Below are 18,286 nucleotides of genomic sequence, written 5' to 3'. Positions count from 1 at the left end.
ATAAAACTATTTTTCTTTGCAGATGACAAGATTTAATATATAGAAAATACCGAAGAATCTAAAAAATATCCCTACTGGAGCTAATAAACAAATTTAGTTAAGTTGCAGGCTACCAAATCAAAATGCAAAAAATCAGTTGTTTTTTATACCAGCAATAAAAAACCTGAGATGAAATAAGGAAAAAAAATTCCATTTACATTAGCATCCGAAAGAAGAAAATACCTAGGGAAAAAAATCAAGAAGGTAAAAACTGTAAAACAGTGCTGAAGGAAATTAAAGAGGACCTAATTAAATGGAAGGAACATATTCTGTGTTCATAAACTGGAAGACTTAATATTGTTAAGATGGCAATACTTTCCAAAATGATCTACTGTTTCATTGCAATCCTTATCAAAACTCCAATTGCCTTTATTTTATTTTATATTTCTGCAGAAATGGAAAACCCAGTCCAAAAATTCATATGGAATTTCAAGAGGAGCCAGTTAGCCAAAAACAACATTGAAAGAGGTAAACTTGGAGGATTCACATTTTCTATTTCAAAACTTACTACAAAGTTAAAATATTCAAAACAATGTGGTACTGGCATAGAATGTAAATATTGACAGATGAAACAGAATTGCGAGTCCAGACATAAACCCAAACATCTATGAATAATTGATTTTGACAAGGCTATCAAGACCATTCCCATGCTGGGACAACTGAGTAACCTTTTACAAAAAAATTAAGTTGGAATCCTATCTCACTTCAAATGCAACAATTAACTCAAAATGGATTAACAACCTCAATGTAAGATCTAAAACTACAAAACTATTAGAAGAAAACATAGGGGTAATTCTTGATGATCTCATAATTGGCAATGGATTCTTAGATTTGACAACAAAAGCACGAGCAACAAAAGAAAAATAAAATAAATTGAACTTTATAAACATTAAAATCTCTTGTGCATCAAAGGACATTATCAGGAAAGTGAAAAGAGAACCTACGGAATAGGAGAAAATATTTGCAAATCATCTATCTCATAATGATTTAATATCCAGAATATATAAAGAACTCCTAGAACTCCACAACACAGAGTCTAATTGATAAATGAACAAAGAACTTGAATCAACATTTTTCCAAGGAAGATATACAAATAACCAATAGCATGTGAAAAGTTGCTCAACTCTATTAGTCATTAAGAAAATGCAAATGAGAGCCATAATGAGATACTACTTCACAACTACTAAGTTGGCTATAATTAAAAACAAAACAAAAAATTGGCAGATAAGTATTTACAAAGATGTGCAGAGATTGAAACCATTATACATTGTTTGTGGAAAGGTAAAATGTTGCATAAACTGCATAAAACAATGTGACGTTTCCTCAAAAAGCTACACAGCATTACCATATGACCCAGCAATCCACTTCTAAGTATATGCTTAAAAGAATTGAAAACAGGGACTCAGACAAATTCTTGTACGCCAATGTTCATTGCAGCATTTTTCACAGTAGACAAAAAGTGGAAACAGTCCAAGTGCCCATCAATGGATGAATGAACAAAATATGTTATATACATGCAATGGAATATTATTCAGCCATAAAAAGGAACAATATTCTGATACATGCTACGACATATATAAACCTTGAAAACATTATGCTAAGTAAAATAAGACACAAAAAGTTATGTATTGTATGATACTCTTTATATGAAATATCTATAATAGGCAAATCCATAGAGACAGAAAGCTGCTTGGTGGTTGTCCAGGGAGAGAGGGGGTGAGGAATGAGGAGTGATTACTTAGTGAGTACAGAGTGTTCTTCTGGGGTGAGAAAATAAGTTTTGAAGTGGAGATGGTAGTTGCACAACATCATGAATGCACTAACTAACACTGAATTGTACACCTTAAAATGGTTAATATTATGTTATCTGAATTTCATCTCGATAAAAAATTAAGTTGTTGGGCTAAACCTGTAAAGGTTGGGCTTCTTACCATTTGGCAATTATAAAAAGTAAAATTAAACAACTCTTCAGTTCCGAAATAATGGCCTTACATATCATCTTTCTCTTTCCAAATGTGTCTTCCATTACTCTTTTAATCTTAGCTCCATTCATATTGAGGATCAGGTGGAGAGCCAGGGAAAGTGTCCTTTTCCTTTTTCATTTGCTTCATTAGATGCTCAAAAGTTGAAATATTTGAAAAGATAGATATGTCTGGATGAGTGTCCTGAAACCTTTGGTCTAAGTCATGTGTGACACTCCAGCACCTCAGTGGTCTTCTCTTAGAGGTCTGGATACCATTTAAGCCTGCTTTCATTTTCAAGCATAAGATAGTATATATTTATACTATCTCTGTGTTGCTGCCTAATCATAGCTCCTGCCCTTAATCTACTGAATAACAAACAAACACGGGTGATCAGGCACAGAGATGCCGTGGAGATGAATTCCAAGACTGCCAAATCCATAAGAATTGCCCCAGTAGCCTTAGCTTCCAGGGAGGTGATTCATGCTTTCTCTGAGTTAACAGCAACATCGAATAATTGAAAGGAGATTATTTTTGCAGTATCTCAGCTAGGAATTATTTAATGTCAATAAATGAACTTTGTTTTGATAAGTCAAGTTTTTACATGATGATTCTAAAGCAATTCAGTAGCACAGCCATATTTTCAAAATAATACAATGTAATTCAATAAATATGTTTCAACACAAACTATATTATCACAATTAATACATATATACAAAATATAAATTATAAAAATAGTAGCATATGCCATGACTTCTGTCTTTGAAGAAAAACATACACAACTGCATGAAAATTAAATACTATTTCCAGACCCTATGCCATAACATCTCCTCAGGATTGGGATAGATTGCTTTGCATTCTTCCGTTGGGGTTCATTAAATGAAATATTTATGTTTAATATTTATTCTTGATTATACCTGAGTAGTAATTCAAATGAATCCTATAGTGCTTACAATTTTGGTACCCCAAATTTCATCAACATTCACTAAAACCCTATTTCACTATTTACCTACATACTAGAATTAAATCTAGTTCGTTAAGAATGCACGGTGAGCAAAGGTCCTATATTTAAAGCAATACTCCACCCTGTGGTCGAGGATGAAAAGTGCACAGAAATCCTTTCAATAACAAAGAAAAGATTACAAATTCAATGACTTGGAAATAGGCCTTTTTTTCCTTGACTTCTCTTTGGAGAATGCTAGAAGATAAATAGCTTTTTTTTATAATGACTTCTCAAATAATGATCATTCGAAAGCAAAATTTCCCCCAATTCAGAGAAAACAGATCTTTGAGAAGAATAAAATTCACACTCTTACTATGTAGTATTATTGACTAATTTTAATGTGCATAGATTGATAAAAGTACATTTCAAATTTAAAATACAGGTGCTAGATTAACTTTTTAATGAAAAAAACAAGATAGAGACTTTCTAAAATATTAGAAAAGTTCAATTTAAAACTAAGATTAATACATGTATATCGGTTATAGGTTTTAACAAATGATTTTATAAATCATGTTTATATCACAAGGAAAAGCACACTTAAATACAAAAGCATTATGTTTATAGTAAAAAGAAATCCAATGCTTAAAAAAAGAACTGCAAAAAATATGTATCTTGCAATCTGTATAGCCATTAGCTTTTAATTTAAAAATCTGATCTTAATCATTTTGAAGTTTAGTAGTAAAAGAATTTTATCTTGAGATTTTAAAGGTGTATTTTTTCCATATGACATTTTTGGTTCTGCTTTTTAAGAAAAAAATCTCTAAAGTATGTAAATACATATTGCAAGAACAAAATTTTCTTGGGTGATAGACCAAAGAACATCTGTTAAGAGAGCTGAGTTCTTTCTTGGCGGGGTGGGGTTGGGGGGGGTGGAATCTGAGCATAGCAAGAAGTAATTGGTGTTTTAAATAGTTCCCATTAATTGTGGGCAACCATCACCAGCCAATAGAATAGATCAAGTCTTTTTCCCATACTATCTCTAAACCTATAACATCCTTAACACAACAAATCTCACTGTCCCCACTTGAGAGATGAAACAACAGGTTTAGAATTAAGTAATCTGCCTAAAGATTTGGACCTAATTCTACCAGGGTTCAAATCCTTCCACTCCCCAAATAGCCTTTCCCTTTGCATGGAGAAGGTAAAGTGGCTTGTTATGAAACAAAGCAAATTTTACAAATAATGTGAGGATTAATTTCCTTTACAAATGAAAAATAGCATTAAATTTATATAAAACGAATGATTGAGTATATACTACTATTTTCAAAGAAGTTTTTAAAAATGAGCTATATACATATATAAAGATATATATTAGGCAATGTATAAATCTAACATGTGTGTGTACGAGTTTACAGTGCAAGAGTTAAAAGTTTCACCTTAGCTCAGAATAAATTTACCTTTTTATTAAAATCAGGTCTGATTTTAAGTATTGTAATGAAAATCCCGGTGAACAAATTGAGGAAGATCCAAGAGGAGTTATTTATGGGCTAAAAATACTTTACTATATCCTGAGGTAATTGGCAGGTGCTCGGCTAATCTAAATGGAATATCTTGAAAGTATTTAAGAGAAAAAGCTGAAGGGTCGAGACATAACTTTACCTAGGCAATAAGCTAACAAAATATTTATAAAAATTTTCAAACATGTCAAAAATACATTATGGAGTAAAGGATATCTCCTTTAGGGAAAGCATTATAATTCCTTGATTTCTATAAAGCGATTACTTCTAGAGAAACTGAAAGAAAAGTGCTGTGGAGATTTTCTAAACAGTTTGTAAAAAAACAGCCAAATTTACTTTGCCATCTCTGCTTTTAAAGGGGATCTTTCCAGGCAGGAAGAATTCTCTTACAAGTGAAGAAGGTTACAATCAGCAATCTTAGGGTCTTTGTGGTCCTCACTCAAAGAGCTGGTATCTTAAGCCTTCTTTTAATTAACAGTGCATTTAGATAGAATATAGTAGAGTTAACATTTTATTACGAAAATCATCCATACCTACAGACCACTTAGCATAAAAATCAACCCTTACAAGTCAGATTAAAGAAACGTGTAAATGTAATTTTGTAAGACTTCAGATTAAACAAAAGGAAAGAAATATTGGTTGAATTGTTGTGGAAACCTGTTTCTTATTTTTTTTTAAGAACTCTAGAGTGAAGAGTCTCCTAAATTAGGAAAAGTTTAGACTAGATTGCATTATTTAAGATATGATTTTGGAGCTTAAAAGAAGTGTGCTTGAACCCATAAAATTAGGCGATGTACTTTAACCACATTTCTTTGAGCACGTATGGTGCAGAAAGGGTCACAAAAACTGAGAGAAGTTATGAAATTTTATGTTTTTTACACACAAACATTTATTAATTCTCTCACTGGATGCAGAACTTGAATATCTTAAAGCACTGTGTGTATTTTTTTTTATTTAAAATAGTGCATGCAAAAAGAGAAAGCAAGTAAAACCTATAAGAACCATATATTGAACTTTAATGTTTCCAACAACAGAATTTTTATGATCCTAATATTGTTAAAATTGACTATCGTGAAACTGATACTACTACCTACCTATTAGAATGGCTAAAATAATTTTTTAAAAAAACTGATAGTATTAATTGCTGGTGAGGATGCAGAGCAACAGGAATTCTTATTCGTTGCTGATGTAAATGTAAAAGGGTGCGGCTATTTTTAAAGACAGTTTGGCAGCTTCTTATAAAGTAAACATAGTCTTAACATACAATCCAGAAATCGTACTCCTAGGTATTTACCCACTGGATTCGAAATGTTGTAGCAGCTTTATTCTTAATTGCCAAAAAGTATAGGCAACAAAGATGTCCTTCAGAGGATGAATGAATAAACAAACTGTGATATATCCATACAGTGGATACTATTTTGCAATAAATGGAAATGAGCTATCAAGCCATGAAACATATATGAATATTAAATGCACACTGTTAAATAAAAGAAGCCAGTCTGAAAGGCTATATAGTGTATCATTCCAGTTATATGACATTCAAGAAAAGTCATAACTATAGAGATAGCAAAAAGATCAGAGGTTTAGGGATAAGAGGAGGGTCGAATAAGTGAAGCACAGGGAACTTTCTTTTTTGAGCCATGTAACTATTTTGTGTGATACCATAATGGTGGATACATGCCGTTGTGTTTGTCAAAACTCAAAGAACTTTACAGTAAAAAGAGATAACCTTAATTTATGCCAATTTATGCCAATAGTTAGTGCATGTCAAAGAGAATAGGAACCTTAATTTATGCCAATTTCTTACTCTAAAAAGTCATTTAGGATTTAAGAAGAATCCTGGGATGGAATGTATACTGTGACAAACCAATTTAAGTTTTGCAAAGATACGAAACAACTTCACTGCAGGGAGTGGAGGAAAAGGTGCTGATTTAAGTAACTTTGGAACTGAGAGGAGCCTGTAACACTAAATACAAAAGCTGTTGCACATACACATCATGCTCTAGTTGATAAAGTTGTTTCCCACAGGATAGGGGTTAACGATTCTGAAACTAATATATAAACTATATATGTATGCCAAAACTGAACAATTAAGTGAATGGACAGTGGAGCCAGGTGTTTCTCATGTCAGAGAGGGAAGGTATAGAAAAGCGAGACAGGAGGTTACAATGAGCCGCATGGTAATAGGCTAGAATTGGCAACATGAGTAGGAACTCATATTTCCCTCAGTCTAGATACAGATATATTTATAGAGATATGTGCCTATACACGGGTTAGTTTACACATATATATTCCCTTGCCCTGTCAGCCGAGAGGGCCTAAAAGCAACAATAACGCAGAAACGATGAGTACACCTGGCACCCAGATCCTGGTTTCTGATACCGTTGTGTAATAAAAGGAAATAGGGCTCCTTTTCCTAAGTAAGAGAAATGGTTAATTCTAAGACAGAGCAGAAAATATTTAAAATGAGAGTAGAATTACAAAGTAACCAAGTTCAAAAAGAATAGTGAGTGCAGGTCAAAGAGACGTAGGAACTAAATGAAAAATGGCAAAAGCTGGAACAATTTTAGCAATAATTAAAGGAGTATTGAAATACAAACCAAAGTATTAAACAAGTACGCAGGAGTCCATATTGATGTAATTAATGACTAAGTACATTAATGAGGAGGAATAGATAATCCTCTGCAGGATTCCAAATAATTTGTATAGATACTCCAGCTTCGAGGAAGTGAAGCATAACTTCCTACTCATTAAATGCGAGATGCACATAACGACTTCCTTCTTTAAGAGAACAGTTTGGAAAGTGGGAGCCAGCTGGGGCGAGAGGGAGAAGGAACTTTATAGTGGAGAAAAATGACCTACACTTCCTCGGCCAGGTGATGAAGGTCAGTATCAACAGTGATAAATCATGTTGACAGTACATATTTCCCCTTGATATGATGTGATGAGAATGGCACTTTACCACTGCAATCGTCACAAAAACCCACAACTCTGGAATAACCATGAGAAACACATCAGAAAAGTCCCTCTTGAAGGACAATCCAGAAAATATGTGATCAGTATTCCTCAAGATTTTCAAGGTCATCAAAAACCAGGAAAGTTTGAAAAACTGTCAGAGCCAAGGATCGATCCACAGGGGACATAACAGCTGTCCTGCATGGGAACGTAAAACAGGGGACTTTTCTCCAGTTCTGACTGTGAGAACCTGGTCAGGCTCCTGGAGGTCGATCTCGCATGATGCCCCACCCCCATGACTGGGTCCCCCCACCCCCACCCTCACCCCCGAGTCTGTAACTTTCAGACTCCTTCGCACTGAGCCTCCAGCAATTCATCAATGACAGTACAAGGTTTCCCCCGCCAGCCCTGGTTCCTGTTGTGGTTTCCACTTGTGAGTCTCTGCTCCAGAAAGCCATGGCTCCCTATATTTGCCTGTCTGTCTCTCCAATCGTGGGGACAGTGGTTTGACCCGTGTCCTTCCCTCTCTTTGGATTCAAGAAGAGTTGTTGAATTTTCAGTCTTTTCAGCTTTTTACTTGTTAGGATGGAGGGTCACTTTCCAAGTTCTTTATATATAAAACCAGAAACTGGATGTCCTCTCATGTGTTATGAGGAAAATTATGAGGAAGTGAGAGTTAAGAGACAAAAACAATGAAAAGGCATCATTATTGTACCCTGGGGATTGTGAAATTGGAATGTTTCTTTAAATTCTCTACAGAAGAAAAAAATTAAAACAAAAGTAATGGAATGTATTCTCTCAAGTACAAATATGAGAAATTAAAGAGCGATTGTGTCCTGGTTACCTTTAAGAAAAATTACATGATATCTTATTAAGCTTACTTCAGAGTTTAAAAACGACAAAAACAACTGAGCATGAATAAAATCACTTCTTCTGGAAGATGATTATTAGTTCAGTTAAATTTATCATTATGTTTTTATCTAATATTTCATGTACTTTTTTTGTCCAATTCTATAGTTATAACCAGTTTTACTTCTGCCTTAATTTTTACATGTTCGTTATTTTAGTGATTACTTTGTCATTCAGTTAACTGTAATTAAATATTATTATTGAGTTATTAAGTTATTTCAACTTTGCATACCTCTCTGGTCCTTAATTATTGCTATTCTTCTCAAAATAACCTTCAATTTGTTATCTGGATCCATATCTTTTATATATAGCATTATATATAATGCTATATATATACTTTTTACCATAATTGTGTGGCTTTTACTTTTAATTATAATAATTCTTTGAAAATTTTTAAGATCATTTTTATATTGACTTTTAGAGTTGGACATAGTTTGCATTAGAAAAAAACATATAATTGCCCAAACATAGGTCAAAATATCTTCCCGTCCCACATTTGTCATATTGTAGATTTACAATCTGAACAATAAAAAGTTAGGACTGAAATTTAATGTTACAGGCTATCTTACAGTGTTGTAATAAAAAGTGAGGGTAAATATTACTTTAAACAATGTTTCATCTTACAAAATAACTCATTTATCCTTCACTTCATTAAGCAAACAATATTTCTGTAATATCATTTACTGATCCAATAGTTGACAGACTGATTGATGATAAAAACATTATGAATCACCTCTCCCCTTCCCACATACACGCATTTTATGTTTTTTTGTTTGTTTATTTGGTTTCGGTTTTGGTTTTCAAAAGAGTAAACTAAATCTTGCTACCAGGTAAAGAATTTCTTAGGTTCTTTGAAAATGTATTAAATGTTGTTTTATAAAAATAACGTTATAGTGACTCAGATTCACTCTACAAATGGTGCCCATTTTGTGATAAAGGTGACATAATCGACTTTCTAATGACGGTTCTCCACCATAAGAGAACATTAATTGCCATCACAGTGAACAAAGTTTGATTATAGTAACACAATTGAGAACATGGACCATTGCTTTTTAAAAGATTTTCTTTAGTTGAAAAGTTCTTCTATAGGGGAAGGAACAGTGTAGATGCCACCTGTTAAACACATTTGTAGCCTTCTTTGTACTTCACATAAAATTTGCAAATGGTAAGATTTTAATACACTATAAAAATATATTCGATATTTTCAAATTACTGAAGAAATGAGACCATTCACATCCAAATGAAAGTAGTCACAAGTCTAGATCTCCCCCCCCCAAATAGTGAACATGTCACACACTCACAAATATAACTTTACAGTCCCCAAGTGCAGCAGGATGGTCACTAAACTCAACTTTATTCAAATGAAGGAGAAGAAAGATGCCTTATTTATTTCTGTTATGAATATCTATCAGAAATCTGAGCAAATTTCTATACTCAAATGATATCTTAAAGGCTGGCTTAAACAATGCAACAAGCTCATTTAATTAACATAAATCAAATCCTTACAATAACCAGTCCCCAACAATAGCAAAGGGCTCTTTGATTGTGAGAAACAGAACCCTTTCAAAAGGGTTCAAATTAAAAGGATGTTTATCATAAAGAGAAGAATACTCTCATGGAAGCCAACAGCAGGAAATATAGCCAGACCTTCCATGAGGTAGGAATTTGGCCGGCAGCCAGTCTCTCTAACTCTATCCTTCTGGGGACATACAATTTATCATCTTCTCACAGAAAACCAGCTCTTTTGCAAGGTCCTAATTTTTGCTTGTCAGTAATTTTAGAATCTAGCTGGTTATCTTTCTGACGTTATCTCTACTCTCCATGAATTTACAGCTCCAAAATCCAGATAATATGCTGGTTAAGTTTCTGTTTCTTCAGAAAGAGACTATGACTATTCCAGCTTGAATCATTGTCCATCCCGATCCAATCAACGTGGGTAGAAAACTGCAGATGTGTGACATGGAAACCACTCTTATTGGGACTGTAGGCCAGAACTGATTGGGTTAAAGAGGGTGTATGTACACGGGGAAGAGAGGAACTCCATTGTTAGTTATATCATACGTGTATTTCTCTTACCATTTATTTGTGATGAGGATTTTAAATCACATATTCACTTCCTTATGCTATTAAGTCCTATTTCAGTGCAATAGGTATTTTTACAGACTTTTAAATCTTATGTATATCTAAGCATATAAAGAAAGCATATCTGAATCTATAACTTAAACTTACTCGAAGAGAAAATAACTAAAAATTGACATCTGGAAGCTACTACATCATCTGTTAAACAGGAGGGATGCTATTTGATCTAATGATTGCATACAAGTACAAAACCATGAATATATATATATTTATATTTATAATTTGAAACCAAGACAGATAAAATATATTTCATGTGACACTTAACATTTTAATTATTTTTTCTAATAACAGGTCTTCAGGTATCCTTGATATAATCGATATTGAAATAATTTTTAAGCAAACACCATTAATTCTTTCAAAGTAGTTTCTTTAGTCTAGATTATTAGCCAAGGTTAAATCATGTCAAAGATATAAAGGTGTGACTTTATCTGAGCTCATCGTGTCTCATTCTTCACCTTGCTCACTCTGCTATAGCTGCACAGACATTTTTCAGAAATAAGAAAACCAGGACACGTCTCTCGTGTTTACGCCTCCATTGAACTCTAAATTTCTCTACCTCTAGAATCCATCTCCTTCAGAATTTGCTCTAATTTTCCTTCTAATGAGGCCTTCATTCATCATGCTGTTGAAAATCGCAAGTGTAACCCTCACCACACAGACAGGTCTTCTGCCATTTTTCCTCATAACGTTTATCATCTTGTGACATACCTCTCGTTTACTTATATTTTGTCTGTTTCCTGCAACTAAAATATGCACTCTATTGACAGGTAATTTTGTCTGTTTCATTCTCTAATTCTAGTGCCTAAATCAGAGTCTGTCACATGGCAGGCATCCACTAAATATTGGTTCATTCAGCCTCACAAAATAGCCAGAGACTGCTAGGTTTAGGCCTTATGTTACACCAACATCTTATATAATAGAATATGTAGCCTGAAACCAAAATTAACAACAACAACAAAAATACAATTTTTAGTTTAAAAACATATATTTATGTCAAATTAAATGCAAAGCTCTTCACTTTTATTGGGATTATAAATATGCTCCCAAGAGAAATGATAGGAACTCCTCAGTCATGATTTGTAGAACCATACTGATCATCTGTATTTGAGATTATAGCTGTCACTTTTACGATTTACATTGTTTCAGCCTATTTGGAAGAAATTCAAAGTCCATTTTAAAATGTAGGTGGAGGAGTCTTATTACCCCAATCATCTCTCTTCTCTTTAAATCATAGGAGACATTCTTATAGCTAATAGAGAAAGATATATATATGTGTAGAAAATGCATTTAAAAAATGTCTCACTACATATTCACTTTCAACACATAAAAGAAGTGTCCAAAAATGAAGCTGGTCATGGTCTTTTTTTTTTCTTTTTTTTTTTTTTTTTTGAGCTTTAGTCACAACTTGTCCAAGTCTGCCTCTGAAGCATTCATTTTGGACAACTTGAAGACCAAGGAGGTTTTCACCATTTGTTTTTTTAAATGTGTTGGCAGTACAGGTTTTGCATATTTTGAAATAAATCAAACTCAAATGTAGAGACACTTAACCAAGGAACCCAAATCTAGGCTGTGTGCACATATTTCTCTCTCCCTGTCACATGTAAATTGGTAAAATATACAGAATCTTCAACATTTGGCTGGATGAAAACAATACCTCTCTTGGCTTTTCTTTAATCTGCTGACTACACCCACAAAGGAGTAGTCTTCATGTTTTCATTTGTTTTTCTTGCACAGAGCAATAAACAGCGTGCCAGTGCCACAAGCCACAGTCTCCAGGGCAATGGAGGCGGAATCAAACAACTGAATGGGAGGACCGGAAATAAACTGTGCTGCCCTAGGCCTTCCTATAACTAATGAGTGACTGAAAAAATAAGTGGCTTCTTTCCCATTTTTTTTAATTTTAAATTTATGATTTTTGAAAGGAAATGGATGAGCCATGTATTTCATACAATAAAATACAAACTTCTAGAACTATAGCTTACTAAATTTATAAGTGCCTCACCTAATCCTCCCACCACTTATGACCCCTTGTGATGACATAGGCGTATTACCTCTGGGTTATAAAAACAGAACATACATCTTCTCAAAGCTGCATGTTCTCAACTTGACTGATTCATTTAGCGTTAGCCTGAGCTTGCAATTTGCTGGTTGATTCGGATGCCAGTAAAAATGGATTAGGATGATTCTCTATCACTAAAATATTGCTACTTCAATCTCATGCCTTTTTCACTGAATAGAAGATGCAACTCAGTCAAGAACTATGGGGAAATAAAAAATACAAAAAGAAAATTTCACCATTTCAAAATTCTTATTGAGATGAAAATATTATGTTTATTGAGTACCAGATGTAGAAGTAAGCTTTTGGAGTATCTGCCACATAACAATGATCCCTCTTTTTGGGTACTTGTCCTTATCCATCCTCACAAGTCTGGGTGCCAGGCAGTCATGTTAATGCTACCAGGAGTGGACACCATCCCTAAACTGGACAAGATTCTTCCTGCTAAGAATTTGCCATTGGGACTAAGAGCCAAGAACCACTTTCCATATGATGTCTGTAGGGAAAGCCTATGAGTGATCAAGAGAAACTCTTTGTACGTTCCAGTAACTTCTAATATATGTTGAGGTCCAGTTGCATTCTTGTTCAGGAATTTCTATGGCACCCCTAAATTTTTATAGCAACTCTTATCCATGTTATAAAAAGAAAATCTTAAGTAGATTCTAGTAGGCATCATTTGCTTGGGAAAAAAATTCTAATGTGAAATTATGGAACAATAACTCATTGTATTGTCTGTGAAATTCTTGTTTGCTCCAACACAGCCTGTCAAGGTAGAAAATGTTAATTTGATGGGACAAGATAATGTAGCTCTGAAAAGAACAAAGCAAAACAAAAATTGTTATTGGCATATAGCTCTAGAGAGTAAAGCCTCTCTCTGAACTTTGTATTAGACTTAAGAAGTGCTCCTCTCTCCTAAGGGTGAATTACTCAGACACTTTGCCTGCATCCAAAAGGGAACAGAAAAAAGATTCTGCCTACTGGGTCCCCTGGACTCAAGTATACTTGGCTCCACGGCCATCCTTTATACTTCCATAATACCCAACCTTACAGTGGTTAGAGTTACAAGGAGAAAGATGAGAGTGTAACTTCTTCATTAATTTAACAAATGTGTATTGAATACCTACTATGTGACCAGCAATGTCCCAGTGCTTGGGATTCAGAGGCAGTCTGATTACTTGTTTCCATTCCCATGGAGGGAGACAGGCAATGTCCCTGCTCTAGTGGAAGAGGAGAGAAAGACAGAGGGGATTTCTTGGTTTATGGGCTGCAAAAGTCCAAGACGATAGTTCTGGCTTTAGGCTGACTGGTTGTAGATTCAAAGAATATTATCATTTCTTTCCACTTCCCTGGCTCTATTGTCCTCTGTGTTTTCCTGATTCTTAATAGGCACATTCCACATGTCAAAATAGTTACCGTCACCTTTAGATCTTATTACAGCTAGTGATCTGTTAGTCAGATCCTCCAAGAAAAAGACAACTAAACGTAATTAAACAGGCAAGGGTTTTGTTAAGAAAAATGCCTGTGAGAGAAAATAGGAACTGAGGAAGATACGGGAAGCTGTCAGACTGCAATGTAAGTCTGACTCAGGTTAAGCAGCATTCTAGGTTGCCGTATAATCTAAAGGTTTAGGGAAGGGCCATCAGGGTGTCCTCAAGCCAGTTGTCAGAGAAGTCCTGTGTCCCCCGGGAAGGAATCTGTCTTTGTACTCATGTTGCATGCCCTCCTAGGCCGGAAGCAGTAGTAGAGCACAGTCTGGGTGCCACGTGGTGGATCTGAGTGCAGCAGCTAGGCACATAGCTAATTAAGTTCCCTGCTTTGGAGGTCTGTGAGGTCTATTCCCATGGAGTTTGATCCCAGAAATAAGAAGACAACCTTCTCTCCTACAGGATCAAAATTAGTAGTCCCAAAGCTACCCCTACCATTTGCTTAATCACATGGTGGTATTTCAGAAACCACGATTCATGGGATGGGGTCACCTAGGCCCCAATACTGGGTCCCATAATTTCACAATCCCATGTGGACTGATGGAGTAGATGAGAGGTGGTGTCTAAAAGGAATGCTAGAAAAATTAGCAGATATCCTCTAATATGCGTGCGTGTATAGTGTGTGTGTGTGTGTGTAACACACAAAGACAGCCCTTTATTTCACCATATATTAGTTTTAAAATAAGAAAAAACTATATAATCAATAAGCAACTTGAAGATGTTTTCTAAAGAGAAATCCATAAAATAAAAAGCATTAATGTAATTTGATATTAAAGATGAAAAAAATGGATTCTATATTAATTTGCATAGATTGTATCAATCTGTACTGATAAATAGTATATATATGTATATACATATATGTATATGTATAAATTATATGTATATGTATGTATATATGTATAAATGTATAAATTATTTAAAAGATGTTAATTGACCTTAATCTTGTGGGATAGGTGATGCCTGGAGAAATTTTCAACAAGTTTCTTGCATTTTGGCACATCTTGTGAAAAAAACTTACAGCTTTTGTTCCAGATTAACTTTGATGTTTATATAGCTAACGCCTTGGAAAATAAAGTGTCACCCTCCATAGCAGAGCCAGGTTTACTGTCCAGTATAATAAAGATAATGTCTCCCTCTGGGGCGGTTGGTTGGTTTGCTTGTAGCCACTATAAATGATTAGTGCCTAAACATAGGGTTTCTTAGTGGTGACACAAGCTTACTTCATACAGAATCTACTTTAGGCCCTCAGCCCTGTCTCCATGGGACTTATGGTTCAAGGGAAACTGACACAAAGAAGCTCATGCATCTCAATGTACCCCGAGTAATAAAAGTCCTGTGTCTCTGACCTAGGAGTTTCATGTCTTATGCCAGGATCCATGATTTACGGCAAACTAACTTGTTAGCTTGCAAGTAGGTTAAAATCTCAGACTCTGCACAGTTCTTAATAAATGCAAGTAAGATTCCAAAATATAATATACAATTTATAATAGACAGCAGTATCAATGACATTTGGAGTTTTATATAACTGAAAGGACCCTTTAGGTCATTTCAATATTCTTGTTTTACATGCCCTTAGAAGTTAAATAAAACTGTTCAAAGTAACAAATTATAAGAATCAGGAACATTGTCAAGTATGCTTTACTTCACCCCAATGGGGTTAAACCATTGTCATTTAACATGTAGTTTAAAAGTACTGAATACAGATTTGGGTATGAATATCTTAGAACACTAGGCACGGAAATATTTTTATATAATCATTAATTTTGGAAGTTTAGTATTCTTTCAGGCTCCCTTGCACATATGCATGAATACTCGCACTTATACAAAATGTTTTTTGATGCCTATATGAATCTTCTTTAACTGGTGATGTGACCTTCCTTTAGACAAAACTGAAAGATATTAGACTAAGAAAATATGGTGGGAACTTTTCATTTATCAGACACACTATGTTTAGATTTCTTTCATTTTTTGCTCATAATCTCATAAATTTCTAGGTCATTTTATTTACTAATATATTCTATCTTTAAATTCTAAATTATGGTCCTCTTCAACTTTTTACTAAGACAAGAATTGGCAAGGTATTTCATTTGTCCTGGTTTTTCTTTCAGTCAATAACTACAAGAGTATTTTCTAATTATGTCCAATAAATGTGGAACTAATTACGACTAGTCAAACGCAGCTTATTTGCTATTGAAATCCGGGTTGCAGACTCGTGTTTGCTTCTATTCTTAATTATTCCAATTTTATAAATTACTAAATTTTTGCCTTACTAAAACTTTTTAAATAAATTCAGGACAGATTTTCAAATTAATGTAAATAAGTGGGAACAGGTTTATCAGTCTAATGTCTGAGAAGGGCAACTGGACTTTAAGGTGATCCGGTGTGCTAAATATTTATTTGTAAGAAGTAGAACAATACCATGCAGTTATTTACTGCTGGCAAGGCAGAGGTTTGAGAAGACAAGTTAGACCAAATATCTGAACATCTTTGTTTTTAGTAAGGAGAGTCAATAACATACTGAGTTGAGCATTTATTAAATTTTCCATGAATTACCCAGGAGAAATGCCAAAAATCAGATCATGTGCAGAGTTATCCATTATTTTTCGATTTTCTTTTCACTGTAAAGTATATTAAAACTATTTTTAAAACAGTGATTTGTATTTAAAAAATATATAATTCTTTTAAAGTGCCTAAAGAATGTTTATAAAAACTGACTATGAACTGGGCCCCAAAGAAAACCTCTATTTCCAAAAGCAGAAATCAGAACATAACTTTGAAGATCATAATGCAGAAAACAGATAGAAAATTAACAACTAAAAGATAGCAATAAACATCGATAATAACAACAATAGAACTTCTTAGAAATTTTAAGAGTATCCTTCCAAATAAAACTTGGATCAAAGAATTCAGAGATATCCAGACATTAGAAACAAGGCAAACACTACATATGAATTCTCCACGATACACAAAGATGGAATTCAGGGAAAGATTTTAGGGTCAAATGCTTCCAATAATAAATGAGAGAAATTAAATGGGAACTAAGAATTTAATTTAAGAAGCCAAGGAGATTCCCCTACTGGGTATTTACCCCAAAGACTTGAAAACATTTATCTGAAAAGATATGCACACCAATGTTCATAGTAGCATTACTCATGGCAGCCAGGAAGCAACCGAATATCCAAATAGATGATTGGATAAAGTGGTACATATATACAATGGAATATTACTCAGCTATAAGAAATGGAATACTGCCATTTGCAACAACATGGATGGATCTTGAGGTAATCATGCTAAGTGAAATAAGCCAGAGAGAAAAAGTTGAAAACCACATATCACTTATATGTGGAATATAAATCTGAAAGCGACAAACAAACAGAGACTCATGGACATGGACAAGACTAGCAGTTACCAGAGGGTGAGGGGAAGGGGAAGGTAAATGAGGTAAAAGGGGTCAAATATGTGGTGACAGAAAGAAATCTAACTATGGGCAGTGAGCACACAATGCAATGTATGTATGACTTACTGTTGAATTGTACACTTGAACCTTACTGGATTTTGTTAATCAATGTCACTATAATAAATTTTTTTAAAAAGCCAAGGAGAAAAAGTAAACCAAAATGTAGTATTTAGTAAACAGTAGGAATTAAGGAACAAAACACAAATTGGCAAACCTGATAAACAAAACTAGTGATTTGAGGCCAATAAAAAAGACAAAATTTTGGTAAATCTGGTCACATAGAAGGTTAGTATATAAAATGCTGCGATAGGTTTGCAAGGTGACAGATGATGACTAGAATTTGTGGGGTGATCACATTGTGAGGTGTAGAAATGTCAAATCACTATATGGTACACCTAAAACTAATATAACCAGTGTAATATTGCATACCAAGTTAAACAAAATTTTTTTAAAAAATCGATTACTTTCTTACATCATCAATGCTAGCTAGGAAATGTAACTTTTTAAAAATCCCATTAGAAAAGCAAGAAAACTATAAAATTCCTGGAAATAAACAAGACACATAAAAGCCCATAATAGAGAAAAATTTAGTGCCCCTAAAGGATGTTAACAGACTTGAATAAACGAGGACCTAACATGTTTGTTTACTGGCTACAAAAACTAAGTATGGTACAGAATTCAGCTGTCCCTCAATTATATCTGTTTAGAGCAATCCCATCAAAATCCTCCCAATTTTTTTTTGTCATGACAAAATTGATGTTTAAGTATATCCAGAAGACTATGCATAAGAGATGAGCCAGTATAATTCTGAAAGTGCATAATAAAT

Source organism: Pteropus vampyrus, unplaced genomic scaffold, assembly GCF_000151845.1.
Source record: "Pteropus vampyrus isolate Shadow unplaced genomic scaffold, Pvam_2.0 Scaffold4, whole genome shotgun sequence".
Taxonomy (NCBI): Eukaryota; Metazoa; Chordata; class Mammalia; order Chiroptera; family Pteropodidae; genus Pteropus; species Pteropus vampyrus.
Note: the sequence above shows the minus strand (reverse complement) of the source record.